This window comes from Chiloscyllium plagiosum, chromosome 15, assembly GCF_004010195.1.
Source record: "Chiloscyllium plagiosum isolate BGI_BamShark_2017 chromosome 15, ASM401019v2, whole genome shotgun sequence".
Taxonomy (NCBI): Eukaryota; Metazoa; Chordata; class Chondrichthyes; order Orectolobiformes; family Hemiscylliidae; genus Chiloscyllium; species Chiloscyllium plagiosum.
In genome coordinates this window covers 59,900,190-59,916,365 of record NC_057724.1, presented here as the reverse complement: position 1 = coordinate 59,916,365, position 16,176 = coordinate 59,900,190, and the positions used below count along the sequence as shown (strand labels likewise).

General features: G+C 40.3%; 1 protein-coding gene across 4 annotated transcripts in view; it reads right to left on the bottom strand.

Moving 5' to 3' along the window:
- Positions 1 to 547: 547 nt before the first annotated feature.
- The window catches only part of nexmifb (neurite extension and migration factor b), a 310,393-nt gene continuing 294,764 nt past the window's right edge, over positions 548 to 16,176 (bottom strand). For 2 of the 4 annotated variants that reach the window (XM_043705001.1, XM_043705000.1), the window contains one exon: positions 548 to 2,803. The gene's annotated coding sequence lies outside the window, so the exon portion shown is untranslated. Of the gene's footprint in view, positions 2,804 to 6,205; positions 6,713 to 16,176 lie in introns of those variants that run through there. The other 2 variants (XM_043705002.1, XM_043705003.1) reach the window with 2 other exon arrangements.

The window sequence follows — 16,176 nt, the reverse complement described above, 5'->3', positions numbered from 1 at the left end:
TTCACTTAAGAGAGAATGGGAAAAATTATTCACATTTTAAATAATCGATTGTTTCATTTTCAGATCTGTAGTATTCTTTCTTGCATATGAATTGTCCATCTACTCTATTGATTACTATTGAAGTCAAAGGAGGAAGTCAAATTAACCAGACTTCGTATAGAAAAGCACTTTGTGTGACTCGTTGCATTCTCCATCCATTGCTCAGCTGAGATCTGGAATGAATAGCTGATCCACAGATCTACCACATAGCAACTGCAGGCATGATGGACTGAATGGCCTCCTCCTTGTGCTGTAAACCTCTGTGGTTCTATACAGAACTGTATCCAGCCAGTGCTGTGGAACAGAACAATTTTACACCATGTTTGATCATTAGTAAGGCAATGCCCTTCCAAGTTATTTCTGGAACAATCTAATATAATAGGACTGTGCTTTTTTTAAACCAGTTTTAAAGTTGTCACAAGGTAACTTCCACAGCCCCAGCATTACAAAAAGTACTGCCAATAAACAGTATGACATTACTGAATGGACTGAAGGATATCTCTGAACTTCTAAATACCTCAGGCATATATGCATGTAATTTTTAATTTTTATTTGATATACCTTTAAAGAAACATGACATACTTCAGCACAATGATACGGTTTCTCTTTGTGAGCTTAAGGGGAAAAATTGTTGATGCCATTTAACAAAATAATTGCATATAACATTTCCAGTCATTCCATCAAACTATGATTGCAGGCAATAGGTAAGGTGCAGACAATATAAAATAAATCACTAATGAGTGCAACCATTTCACAAACTTTATACAAAATAAATATTTAACAATACTTGCAGAAAACTTTTCCTTGAAACACACACTCATAAACAGCTAGTGAAAATTAAACCCAATGGGTTCATTAAAAAGCTTACAGAGATGGTGCTATTTAGAGCATTTCCTGTGTTCTTCTGAATTTCCCTTCAAAGTAGATTTAAAACTGCAATATATTATATAATTCAGAACTAAATTACTTGATATAAATGCAATATTTAAAAAGACAGCAGAAAAGAAACAAAAATCATTAAATTTTATAAACTCTGTAACCTGAACTATATAATCAGATTTTTCTTACTGTAGTTTTAGAACATATATATATACATAGACATATTTTACTATTTTATATATTTACACACTGTAAAATATTGTTAAATATTCAGAGTTGGAACATGTTAGAAAAGCTGTACGACAAATTAAGAATTTGCATTAAGTTACACAAAAACAGATATCAAGTAGCTTGTGGGTGATGCAAGAATCTTCTGACTGTGTTACAATCTGTACCTCACTCCAACACAATTGTTAGTTTATATAATATAGAGTTTCTTTACAAAAATGCTGAGGGAGATTAACATGCTTTAAAATACACCACTCAATCTAATGACCTCGTAATTAGCCACACAGTATTTTGAAAAAAAAAATCACTTGGTCATGCAACTGTCCACAAAACAATAACTAGGATGGAAGTTCTTAGGTCTAATGCAAGGGAAAGGGCTTGTGAAATAGGAACATTTTACCATCGCAAACTTACTATCACTATATATTATATGAGTGAAACAACTTGCACTGGCTTGATAACGAATTTGCAACACTTGTCACTTTTAAAATATGTTTTGCATGTGTGTTCTGTACATTATATAACATACTGCAGCTTTAAATAATGAGATTAAAGCTGCCTTTTAGGGAATGGCATTCAGTACCAAAAAACAGGAGGTTAAAAATTGGAATTCTATCAGCATCAACACCATAAAAACAAAATGTACTTCCATGTACTGTAAAAATGTCATATGTTTGACTTTGAACAACTTTTATTTAAAAAAGTAATGTACACCAAAAAAGTCAATTAGCTAAATTTTTGATGCAGGTCTATTTCTGAACAGTAGCTTAAGCAGTCTTCGTACAGTCATTCTTTCAAAATGTTAATTCTTATGTTTTACATTTATTCGATAAATGACAGTATTACAAAAACTCGTCAAGTTAACAAGAATGACATTTACATGTACCGTACAGCATTTGAAAGCACAAATATTTAAAACCTTTGCAACAATTACAACAAAAACTCAATGTCAGAATAATTTACAAGAGAAAGAAAGGTTCTATAAAATAGTAGAGCCCACAAATTTTTTGCAAACATTTTTTGTCTTTTTTTTATCTTTTTTTCACTGTTTCACTACACTCTTTCACAACATAATTTAGCTTATTACAAAACCTCCAACAAAATGCTTGCCTTTTTTTCTCTCTCTTCGGTATTTTGGTTTTCCAGAGCAGTTAATGTAACGCTACGTCCTTTTATTAACACCCTGAGGAATAAAAGGGTTACGCACACATCCAAACACATCACATCACTTCTAAGAAAAATATACACTTACAAAATATATTACAAATTGGCACACTGAAAAATATACAAGAATTTATAGACATCAAAGTTCTTTTAGAATTTTTTTAAACTCTACAGATCAATATTTATAAAGCTCATTCTAAAGAAAGGCGAACAATACTAATTTGTTTTAGTATTGTATTTGATACATCTCAAAACATTTTATTTTTACATTCCTGTGAGATTTTCTTTCTCTCCTTCATTTAGGAAATGCATCTCTTTTAGCACCATGAAACACTAGCAGCTCAGTGGTACCTCTACTTTCTTTAAGCTCTGTATGTACATTCAAATCTCAGTAGGTAGATGTTTGAAAGGCAATAAGCAAACTAATAGCCAGAACAGCAGGCAGCTGAGTTCAGTGTAGCAACCCATTGAGTTTCACCCTGGATCCTAGTGACTGAAGAAGTCAGAAAAACAAAAAAAAAGTTAAAGCCAAAGTTAAAAACAACATTGAATATGTGACCCATAGAAACAGTTAAACAATCACTCTATAATACAGTATATTATTTCTTGGTAGGCAGGTGCAATTCAGGTGATGGCACTGAATCGCCAGTGTCACTGATGTGCTTTCCAAATTTAATTTTCAAAAAGGCAGGCTGGCCACAGATGGCACTGAAGGAATAATAACATTTCATAAGCTTTTATTATTACGGTGGTTCAGTGTTTGAAGCAGTGTGATGTTACTGACCGTCTTCCTATTTGTGACCTGTTAGTCCTGCAGGTCTATGCACAACCCAAATAGGAACTACACAAAGCATAGTTGGAAGTGAAGCTCAGGATGCAATGTCCTGGGTACTAGAATGAAAATATTCCACATTGATTTAATTAATGCCAGTTGTGGAGCTGGGAGGCTGGAGTCCCTTTGATTATTTCTCAATGTGAGCAAGAGTTGGTTTGAGCGAATGTCTGTTGCCATGGGTAAGCTCCAGTAATATTATCATTCTCGCTTTTATAAACAGGATGTGATTGCAATGGGCAAGTGGGTTTGCACAGAAAAAAAACTCATTGTTTTTAAGTATTAGAATTTAAAAAACATATTTTAGTAAATTCCTTTAAAAATAATTTTTCCATCACAGAGGCACTGCTTGCTTGTTTAGTTCACTTATTTCTAATCAGGATAGCACCTAGCACTATTAACATTGAAACAGTACATACTACGAGACATGCTCCTACTAGCTCAAGCACGTAATGTTCCAGCCTTATTAGGGCATATAATGCAAAACACAATGTAAATCTAGATGAGGAAGGTTATTCTGTTCATCTTAGTTCTCTGTCTACTGAGCTCCAACACCCTAAATTTGCAGCATCTAACTGTTTAAGCTGTTCCAACACTTGTTTAATTCTATTCTAACTGGAAGTGTGTTCTTCACAATGATCACTACGTAAAGTAACATTTCCTGCAATTTGTAATTCTAAATGTACCTTTTGGTAGTTGGATATCTGTGCTAGCCCTACAGGTGGATTTAAAATGATCTTGCTGGTTAAGCACTTTGTATATCGATAACAATGGTACACACCTCTATAATATCACTGCTCAAATGTTTAATTTCCAGGCTGAAAATCCTAAATCCCTACAGTCTTTCCATGTAATTCAGACCCCTGACACTGAAGATCAGCATCAAGTCTCTTCTGAACACTGCCTTTGGCTCTTGAATGTACTTCGTGTTTCTTGAAGGCAAGAACTGAACACAGTATTCAATATATTTTCACAGCACAGCACATTATTGTTTGACCATTATTTCATTTGAATATGCTTTTGGCTATTTGATTCAATATTCTATTAGTTTTGTTGGCTGCTGCTCTGCATTAACTGGGCATTATTAACACTGACTATTAAAACTACAAAGTCTCTTTCAGTTTCATCTATTGCTATCCAAACATTCATGGTGCATCTGTATCATTGATCTATCCCAAAGTATTTTAGCTGGCTAGAGGAAGCAGTAAATTATTCGCCAAAATATTTAGCAAAGTTCGATAAATATCCTGACTGGCAATATGGCTCATATTCACAAATATTCAATACTAATGTACTTTGAAAGTTTCACAATGGAATTGACAACTTTATATGTGTTTCAGCCATGTGTTTAATAGATAGTTGAAATTGTAACTGGTCAGATTAAAGACTGGGCATCTGTAAATTGGATGCCTGATAAGCTTAATGAGAAAACATGTTGATAAAGCATTAGAAGCAGAAAATAACATAAATTGCACATCTACCAACCATGACAAAAAAAGAATTTTGGTTATTTTTCAGAATTTAGGCCTTGTTCTGACAAGTAATTCCTAAACAAAATGTTAAGCTGCATTCTTTCTCAGATGTTCACATGGTTTTATTTTAGATTTCAAATTTAGTTTTTCTTTTACCTCTAATATTCTTACAGTACTGATGTTCTATCATTATGTAAATAATACCATCAAATTGACAAACCATTCTAAAGGCTCTCAGGCAGAATATTATTACTGAAGCACTTTCACTACACACTTCCACCCTGAACCAAGGGAGAGACTCTTGCGTATGTTAGCATTGGCAGAAATTTGACCTCTGCTCAGAAAGCTGTTGGTTCAACACATCCTCCAGAGTTTCTAGGCTGATACTTCAATGCGATTACCGAGGGTTTGCTGCACTGTCAGAGGTGCAGATAAGACTTTCAACCAAGAATAGCCAGTCCTTTCCAGGGAATCCTATGCCAATATTCAAAGGAGATTCCTCTACTGTGGCTTGACCAATATTTATCCCTCAATCACCACCCAGAAACTATGGTTTGGTCATTCTTGTTTGTCATGGGATCTTGCTATGTGTAAACTGGCTTCCATGTTTTCTACACTGATTTCTCACATTCGACAGTACACTTCTCAAATACTTCATTTGCTGTGAAGGGCATTGCATAAACAGAAGTGTTCCTTTATGTCTTAATGAAGATACTTAAGGTAATTAAGATTAAAATAATAAGGCAATCAGATACTTGAGCATAACTAAACTCGTGGTTTTGAAATTAGGATATAAAACAGTGGTTTAATTCCCTAATCCATCACAAACCAAGTTTGAAAAAAAACCTCATAATTTTGCTTATTTAATCTGCAAGAAATAGTGCTTAACATTCTGGTGTGGATAGGAATGAAAATAGATGCCAGCTGTAAAGATGTAGAGACAGCTGTGCTGTCAGTAACCATAATCATTATTATTACCTTCACTTCCATTTTATTTCATGTTATTTATAATTGCTTTCTGTATGGATTTTTTTCAGGGTGAAGAAGTTCAGTGTGAACCAATGTTTGGGAATGCTTTTGTTACAATTAAGAAGCACAATAGGGGTTCTGAAGAACATGGTATTTTAATGTTGTATTTTGTGTCAAAAGCCAGATCACACATAAAGAATGCAAGAGAAGTGCACTTTCATAAGAATAGAAGAACTAGGAGCAGGAGTAGGCCATTCGGCCTGTTCAGACTACTCCACCGTTCAAGTAGACCTTAGTTTATCATGATTCGGGGATGCCGGTGTTGGACTGGGATGCACTTTCAACATATTGTCTAGCTATCACCATTGTTAACAGCTAAACCGAGAATGCAACTTTTAAAAAAAGTGTTTTGTGATTTACACATGAAAGAAGTGAAACTATCACTGTATTCTAACAGATGAAAGGCTTAACAGACAATCAATTCTTCAATGTATAATTTCAGTTACATCACACTGCAAATTTTTGCTATAAATTCTATGTTACGATCAAGCCCTCCACAATCACCTAATGAAGGAGCGTCACTCCGAAAGCTAGTGTGCTTCCAATTAAACCTGTTGGACGAGAACCTGGTGTTGTGTGATTTTTAACTTAGTTTATCATCTACTTCTTCCCCTGATGTGTCCAGAAATCTATTTGCTCTGAAGAAGAGTCACACACAAAACATTAACTCTGTCTCCCCACAGATGCTGCCAGACCTGCTGAATTTCTTCAGTATTTCTATTGTTGTTCCAGGAATCTATTAATTTCCACCTTGAGCCTGTTCAATAACTGAGCTTGCACAACCTTCTGGAGTAGAGCATTTCAACAATTCACCACGCCTGAGTGAAGAATATTCTCATCACTGTTTAAAATGGCTTGTCCCTTATTCTGAAATGGGTCCCCTAGTTCTTGTTACACGACCCACATACTAACTTCTTACAGGCCAAAACAGGGTATATGTTTCAATGAGATCACCTCTCATTCTTCAAAAGGTTGTGTCCTCAATCTTTCCTCAGTAGACAATTCTACCATCCCAGGGATCGAACTGGTGAACCTGCAGTGCACTCCTTCTGTGTTGAGCATATCCTTCCTGAGGCAAAAAGACCAAAGCATTTTTGTTTCAGCATCTTGTCTACATAGGAATGTAAGATCAGGAGTAGGCCCTTTAGCTGTTTCACCATTCAATCAGATCATGACTGATCTGATTATCTTCAACCCCACTTTGCTGCCTTTTCCCAATACCCCTCATTCCTTTACTGATTAAAACCTGTCAATTTTAGCCTTGGCTGACTTGTGGCCTAACCCCACATGCCCACCTTTGGCCCCTATCCCTTAATATACTTGTGTAGTGAAAAACGTATCCAGCTCAAGATTAAAATGAACATCTAGAATGGCTACTGCTTGTGGAAGACTTCCTCATGAAACAAAGAACGGCAGATGGTGGAGATCTGAAACAAATTCAGACATTGCTGATGAAGCTCAGCAGGTTTGGCAGTAGCTGTGGACAGGAAGCAGATAGTTTTGAATTCAGTGACACTTCATTAGAACTTGTAACAATAAGGGAAAAACGTATTTATGCTGAAGGTGAAGTTGGGTGGGGGGGCGTTGGGAGCAAATAAACAGACAAGCGGAGATGGAGTCCAGAGAGAGATAGAGAGAGAGATATGAAAGGGGTAGGCAGACTAGAGGATAATTGATAGTAAGCCATGACAGAAGACAAGATGAATAATGAGTTTGAAGAGTAGGAGAGAATGGGTAGGCTGTGCTGAAATCAACTCATGTCTTGTGATAATAAGACTAAGAGTGGGTGAGAATGAGTCGGCTGTGCTAAAGGCAACCCATGTCATAACAGGACCAGGGTGTGGGGATGGGGGAACCCTCCAACCACAAGGGATGAATGCATATTTCTCCAGCTTCCTCATTCCCTACCTTTTATCTTAGCCTGCTTGGCACACCCTCCTCATTCCTGAAGAAGGGCTTATGCCCGAAATGTCGATTCTCCTGCTCCTTTGATGCTGCCTGACCTGCTGCACTTTTCCAGCAACAGATTTTTCAGCTCTGATCTCCAGCATCTGCAGTCCTCACTTTCTCCTAGTTAACCATATGGGCCCCAGTTTTGCCGATCTCTTTGTGGGATATGTGGAATATTCCTTGTTCCTGTCCTACTCCAGCCCCCACCCATAACTCTTTCTTTATTACATTGATTACAGCATTGGTGTTGCTTCCCTCTCTGTTTTGGAATTATCAATTTTGCTTCCAAATTCCAACCTGCCCTCACCTTCAACTAGACCATCTTTATCTCCTCCCTTCCCTTCCTCGACATCTCTGTTTCCATTTCTGGGGATAGGCTGGCCCCCAATTTCCATTACAAACCCACCGACTCCCACAGTTATCTGGACTATACATTCTCACAGTCTGTCTCCTATAAAGACTCTATCCTATTCTTCCAATTTCTCTATCTCCTTTGTATCTGGTCTGATGATTTCACAGGGGGCCTCAGAAATGTCCACCTTTTTCTTCAACCAAGAACTCGGTTACTGTGGTCAACAGGGCCCTTAGTTGTGTCCGAACCATTTCCCTCAATTCTGCCCTTCCCCTTTCTCTTCCTTCCAACAACAGCGATAGAGTCCCTCTGGTCCTCAATCCACCCCACCAGCTACCACAGAAATTATCTCTATTTCTGTCAACTGCAGCAGGAAGCCATGACCAGACACAAATTGACCCCCATTCTTCTCCATTCTGAACACCTCCCCTACACCTCCATGACACCTTCTCATTCAATCACAGATCGGGTAACACCTGCCCATTACTTCCTCTCCCACCTCAGCATTCAGTGCCCCATATCTTGCAGATGACGCAGCAATTTACTTGCACGTCATTCCTGATGAAGAGCTCCTGCCCGAAACGTCACTTTTCCTGCTCCTGAAATGCTGCCTATATGTTTGCTGCTCACAGTGTGGTTTCCTCTACATTGGATGAAAGGAAACATAGACTGAGTGATCACTTGGCAAAATGCTTACTTTCTGTCCATAAAAATGACCCCAGGCTTCCAGATACCTACTATTTCAACACACCACCGTGTTTCAATAGACAATAGGTGCAGGAGTAGGCCATTCTGTCCTTCGAGCCTGCACCACCATTCGTTATGATCATGGCTGATCATCCTTACTCAGTATCCTGTACCTGCCTTATCTCCATAATCCTTGATTCCACTATCCTTGACAGCTCTATCCAATTCTTTCTTAAATGAATCCAGAGACTGGGCCTCCACTGCCCTCTGGGGCAGAGCATTCCACACACTCACCACTCTCTGGGTGAAGAAGTTTCTCCTCATCTCTGTCCTAAATGGTCTATCCTGTATTTTTAAGCTGTATCCTCTGGTTCGGCACTCACCCATCAGCGGAAACATGTTTCCTGCCTTCAGAGTATCCAATCCTTTAATAATCTTATTTGTCTCAATCAGAACCCCTCTCAGTCTTCTAAACTCAAGGGTATACAAGCCCAGTCGCTCCAGTCTTTCATCGTAAGGTAGTCCTGCCATTCCAGGAATTGACCTCATGCATTCCCTCAATAGCCAGCATGTCTTTCCTCAAATGTGGAGACCAGAACTGCACACAGTACTCTAGGGGTGGTCTCACCAGGGCCCTGTACAGCTACAGAAGAACCTCTTTGCTTCTATACTCAATCCCTCTTGTTACAAAGGCCAGCATGCTATTAGCCTTCTTCAATACCTGCTGTACCTGCATGCTTACCTTCATTGACTGGTGTACAAGAACACCCAGATCTCTTTGTACTGCCCCTTTACCTAAATTGATTCCATTTAGGTAGCAATCTGCCTTCCTGTTCTTGCCACCAAAGTGGATAACCATACATTTATCCACATTAAACTGCATCTGCCACACACCTAACCTGTCCAGGTCACCCTTTAATCTCCTATTATCCTCCTCACATTTCACCCTGCCACACAGCTGAGTATCATCAGCAAATTTGCTAATGTTATTACTAATACCATCTTCTATATCATTAATATATATTGCAAAAAGCTGCGGTCCCAGCACTGATCCCTGCGGTACCCCACTGGTCACTGCCTGCCATTCCGAAATGGAGCCGTTTATTACTACTCTTTGTTTCCTGTCAGCCAACCAACTTTCAATCCAAGTTAGTACTTTGCCCCCAATACCATGCACCCTAATTTTGCTCACTAACCTCCTATTTGGCACTTTATCAAAGGCTTTCTGAAAGTCCAGGTACACTACATCTACTGGATCTCCCTCGTCCATCTTCAGAGTTACATCCTCAAAAAATTCCAGAAGATTAGTCAAGCATGATTTCCTGGCCAACACAGACCTGCTGCAGTGTTCTAGTGAGCCTCCGCACAAGCTCAAAGAACATCATTTCCTGCTTAGGACTTCGCTGCCTCTAGGACTCAACATTGAGTTCAATAACTTTACAGCCTGATTCTGTTCTTCCATGTATTTACTCAGCCCACACCCAGTCCTGTTATGACATGGGTTGCATTTAGCACAGTCACCCATTCTCACATACTTCTCGGTCCATTATCACATTATATGGGTTGATTTCAGCACAGCCTACACCTTCTCTCCTTCTCTTAGCTCTCATTGAACCTGTTAGACTATATTCTGGTGTTGTGTGATTTTTAACTCTCATTATCATTTATTCATCTTCTCTTCTGTCCCGGCTTACTATCAGCAATCCCTTTGTCTGCCTATCCGTTTCATATCTCGCTCTCTCTATGGGCTCTGTCTCTACTTATCTGCTTACCTGTCCAACACCACCACCTCCCCCCAAAATCATATTCAACATTATGATATTTTCCTATCTGTTCCAATGAAGAGTCACTGGAATTGAAAGGTTAACTCTGCTTTGTCCTCACAAATGCTGCCAGATCTGCTGAGCTTCGCCATCAATTTCTGTTTTTATTCCAAATCTCTATCACCCTTTGTGTGCAGAAGTGCTTCCAAAAATCTCTCTTGAGAGAAAACTAAAACAGATCTGACTGCACCTGTGGAGAGAAATCAAAGTTGACGTTTCGGGTCAAGTGAACCTTCCTTAGAACTCTTGAGAGGTCTGGCCCTAATTGTTAGACTCTGCTCTCTTGCTCTGGAATCTCAAAAAGCCTATCTACTCTGACAAGCTGTTACAAAAATCTGTTTCACCTCACATAATGATTAGATTTCTCACTGCCAATGTGGAAGCAGGGCATTTAGTCCATCGATTCCACACTGACTCTCTGAACAGCATCCCACCCAGACCCAGACCCACCCCTACCATATAACTCTGCACTCCCTATGGCTAATCCACTTAACCTACACATCCTTGGACACTTTGGGGAATTTGGTATGACCAATCTACCTAACCTGCACATCCTTAGACTGTGGGAGGAAACCGGGCACCCAGAGGAAACCCATGCAGACACTGGGGGAGAATGTGCAAACTCCACACAGATAATCATCGGAGGGTGGAATCAAACTTGGATCCCTGGCGCTGTGGGGCAGCACTGCTAACTACTGAGCCACCATGCCACCCTAATTCTCAGATCCTTTGCTCCAAAGAACATTGCTGTGCCCAAATTCAACACACTGGTGTTAATCTTCATCCGATCTTAACTGAAACTTAGTCAGAGAGCAGTTTCTCAGTATAGACAATCATGGTTTTTTTGATTCAGCTGTTGAAGAAATAATCATCTCGACTTTTACTGGACTCCATGACCATTTAACTTCATGGGGTTGACTTTGAATTGCCATATTGGTCATGGAATGGGTGGGTAAAGTGTTGGCGATGGCTGATTCCTTTACCATTACGTATGAACCACTTCTGTAGTTGGAGCACATTTTGTTGCCAAGGATGAGCTGTCAGCGTGACTCACACATACTATTGGTGGCTTATCCGTTGAGAAACTAACTGGCATCAGAATTCAACTCAATTAAATTTCAGTCTGTTTGATCAGGAGCACATTTGCCCAGCTGAGACCAGGTGCACTGGCTTTAGATTAGATTAGATTAGATTAGATTAGATTAGATTACTTACAGTGTGGAAACAGGCCCTTCGGCCCAACAAGTCCACACCGACCCGCCAAAGCGTAACCCACCCATACCGCTACATTTACCCCTTTACCTAACACTACGGGCAATTTAGCATGGCCAATTCACCTGACTTGCACATCTTTGGACTGTGGGAGGAAACCGGAGCCCCCGGAGGAAACCCACGCAGACACGGGGAGAACGTGCAAACTCCACACAGTCAGTCGCCTGAGTCGGGAATTGAACCCGGGTCTCTGGCGCTGCGAGGCAGCAGTGCTAACCACTGTGCCACCGTGCCGCCCACCGGCTTTGTGATAAACGTAAAGCAAATTCCAGTAAAGCTCTTGTAATGTCCCTGTCTCTGAACCAAAACATCTGGGTTCAAATCCCAGGTACTCCAAAGATTTGTGGAAAACATCTCTCAACAGGTTGATTTGAAAATATCGAAAGAATCCTTTGCAATTTCATTTGGGAAGTTCATATGATATTGCATACCATGACAGCAAACCTCCAGCAGCCTGGCTCATTATCTGGACCCAGAGATTGGATTGCTTCTATGGTCTGTAGTCAGGGCCAAGTGATTAAGTTCATGGACTTAGAATCTTTTGGGGTGATCATGTACACGTTCAAATCCTGCTGACTGCATTTCTCATTGTTATTAACACTGGGCTCTTGTGATGCAGTGGAAATATCCCTATCTCTTAGCCAGGAGGCAGGGATTCAAGTCCCACCTGCTCCAGAGACTACATATGTGGATGGATTGATTAGAAATTATCTTTAAAGAAAAATCCAGTGCATTCATACATCACTCATGATGTATCATTCAGCAACACAATACTGCACTATCACTGTTTTTTTTCAAGTAAATTGAAACTGGAATGTAAACTGCAATTGGACTCTAGATAAACGGGATGGAAATTCATGTGTCAGTTCTCTCTGTACCAGGTTTACGAATAAACCATGGCTGGAACTGGAATTGAATTTTAAACTGATTTCAGTGCTGCCCCAGTTTACAAAGAACAATGTCATCGTTGTGTAAGGCTCAATCTTAATTTTTACTTTGATTCAAATACGCTTTCTGAGTCAAAATTAAAATTTATAAGTGGCAAGTATAAACACTAGGAAATATTCGCTGCTTTGGAAAATTATTAAATTCGAGCCCTTGATTGAGTCCACAGAGATTCCTTCATTCAATTAACGCATAACTCCCTACAATAATTGATCGTGGAGCAGAGACCCTCAACTTTATCTTCTCTCCTAGGAACATGCTGGAAGCACAGGTCTCCAAAGTTGAAATGCAATGAATCAGATTAGTGAATTGTTACTGCATTGTCTCCCCTGCAGAGACTGCTCAGACCTGAACCCTTTAAGGTGTTTAGTGGCATCATAATCCACAACGGTACACTGTGGACAGAGGATAAAACAATTGGTTGGAAGCAAATAAGGTCAGTTAATGATTGGATCAAAGGCTAATTAAGACAGTCTGCATTTTTTATTTCAAACTCTATTAGACCATACCTCCTTAAAAATTCAAAGCACTGGATCAGATGGATGCAATACACTTCCCACTAAACTTGATGAAGCATTTGTAGTAGAAACCTCAATGCGAGTTTTCTGCAATTTCTTAGTGATGAGCCACTTCACCCTCAAAACAGTATCTCAGGTTAAAATGTATCATCTATAGCAAATTTATTTTTTTACATATGTGTACTTATTCATCACTTTTGTTTGGAAACTGATTCGTGAAACTTGGAGCAGAAGTAGTGAGGCTGTCTGTGAGGCTAATGTGGTCGAGTTTAGCTTCGTGCCTTATTTTGTACCCAGAATCACAGGACTGTTATCTCGCACAAGGAGACCTTTTGTGCTTGCACTGATTCTATCCCCTAGTGCCAATTTCCTGTCTTGTTTCCCATTTCCCTGCATGCCAATTCTATCCAATAATCATTCAATGCCATCGATAATGCCTCCATTGAAACTACCTCCAATACATTTTCAGGAAGAGTATTTCATACTTGAACTGCTCACTGCGTGAAAAAGCTTTGTTCTCACACATACCTTGCTTCATTTGCTCATCACTTTAAATCTATGTCCTCTGGTTCTTTTTGCTTTTATAACAGCTTCTCCCTATCTACTCTAACCGCCTTGCTCGTGACTTTGAAAACCTCCATCATTAAAACTCCTCTCAGCCTTTTTCTCTCCAAGGAGAACAATCCCAACTTCTTCAATCCGTCCTCATCACTGACATTCCTCATTCCTAGAGCCTTTCTTGTAAATTACTTCGGCTCTCGCTCTGCTGTATTCACACCTTCATGGAGCAATGCTTTGTGGTAATTTCTACTCTATAAACTGTAACAGTGAAAGTAGCATTTCAGATGTTTGTTTTCTCAGGACAAAACTAAAGGAAGACAAATGTTAACCCTTCAGGTCTAATAGAATCTATCTGACCAAAACAAACAGGGGTGGCATGGTGGCACAGTGGTTAGCACTGCTGCCTCACAGCACTAGAGACCCGGTTCAATTCCCTCCTCAGGCAACTGTCTGTGTGGAGTTTGTACATTCTCCCTGTGTCTGCGTGGGTTTCCTCTGGGTGCTCTGGTTTCCTCCCACAGTGCAAAAATGTGCAGGTTAGGTGAATTGGCCATGCTAAATTGCCAGTAGTGTTAGGTGAAAGGGTAAATGTAGAGGAATGGGTCTGGGTGGGTTGCTCTTCGGAGGGTCGGTGTGGGCTTGTTGGGCCAAAGGGTCTGTTTCCACACTAAGTAATCTAATCTAATCTAATCTAATCTAATCTAAAAAAATACCCGAACATACATCAAATAAAGGTTTAAGCAGATTTTAAGGCAGCTACCTTTGAAGCACTTAGACATATTGTGAAGAAAACCTTCAGTATTCTTATCAACAGCACGTTTCCCCAAGCTGATTTACAAACTATCAGGTTGAATTTTGTGGTTCTGTATGTCACGTCATGTTCAGACAAGTGATTCTCACTGCAAGGCTGGATGAGTTTCCTTAGCACATCTTACCATGCTCGCTGCATTAATTGACATTTCAACCCTCACAATTAGAATCACTTTCAATTTCCGCTCCTTTTTACCATGCACTGTCCCCGAAGCAACCCACCACTTAGCAGAGCTCCTCCCTCAGACTGGCATTCCTTGCAACCGTGCCATTTTCCAAAATCCAATGTGCATCGGTACAAGTGTTGCCATCTGGATATTGTGCTGCCTAGCTGCGGAAGGAGTGAGGAAATGGGACAGCAGTGGAGGAATAAGGTTAATGACCTTCTTCCCACTTCCACATTATGTGCAATACACAGCACTCTGCTACCTCACACTTAGCTGTGCCAACCCAGCCACCACCCACTAAAGCTTGTGTTCTGACACCCATTCTGTTCCAGGCAACACCTTCCCTCATTCACCCTCATTATTTTTCCAGACTCTTATCACTAACTCCATACTGCCTCCTCACTCTCTTGGAACATCTCAACACCCTTCCCCCACATGCACCAATCCTAACACCCATGCCACCCACTTGCGTCTTACTTATTTATGTCATTACAGAAGAAGGCATCACATAACAGTCCCTTAGGCCAGTTGGTGAGTTGCTGCATATCTGTGTCCTCACCCCATCTGAGGAAAGGATATAGCCCTGGCAACAGAAGACAGGGACCACTCCTGCAGAGCTACAAAGACCAGGTGCTGACACCTGAGTAAGTAACACTTGTCATGCAACTGCCATGGTCCCATTAACCATTCCCAACCAGCAGCTGCAATGTATTTTATCTCCTATGTCTTACAGGTGCAGCCACTCTCCCAAGTATCAGTCTGTCTCCTGGATAGGTTCATTTCTCAACCTCCCCAGCTGACAATGTGAATACTTCCGAGGGACCATCACGTACGCCGTCACCTTGACTCCCGGCAGTACGGATGAGGACATTGTAGTGAGCTCCCTAAGGGTACACAGTGAATTCCAGATATTGAGATCTCCACCCGCAGTGAGGGCGAAACTCCCCAGGGTCCCTGACAGTTGGAGTGGAAGCAATGGCCTAGTGGTGTTATCATGAGATTTATTAATCCAGAAACTCAGCTAATGATTTGGAGACCCGGGTTCAAATTCTGCCATGGAAGATGGTAGAATTTGAATTCAATAAAGAATCTGGAAGCAAGAGTCTAATGATGACCAGGAAATCAATGTTGATTATTTTGAAAAACCCATCTGGTTCACTATTATACTTAGTTCTGGCCTACATGTGACTCCAGACCAACAGTAATGTGGTTGACTCTTAACTGCTCTTTGGGCAATTAATGCTGGTCTAGCCAGAGACACCTAGATCCAGGAAGTTCCTGCCCCAGCAGGATGACCCTCGCGTATCTGCCAGAGTGTCAATCTCAGGGAGCTCAGGTGACAGGGAGGTGTAACATGCAGAGTAGGTCAATGCTGCAGGATGGCCGGGCCATAGAGAGCCTGATGCCTGTGTCACCAATGTAGAGTATTGGAGGATAATGTTCCCCAT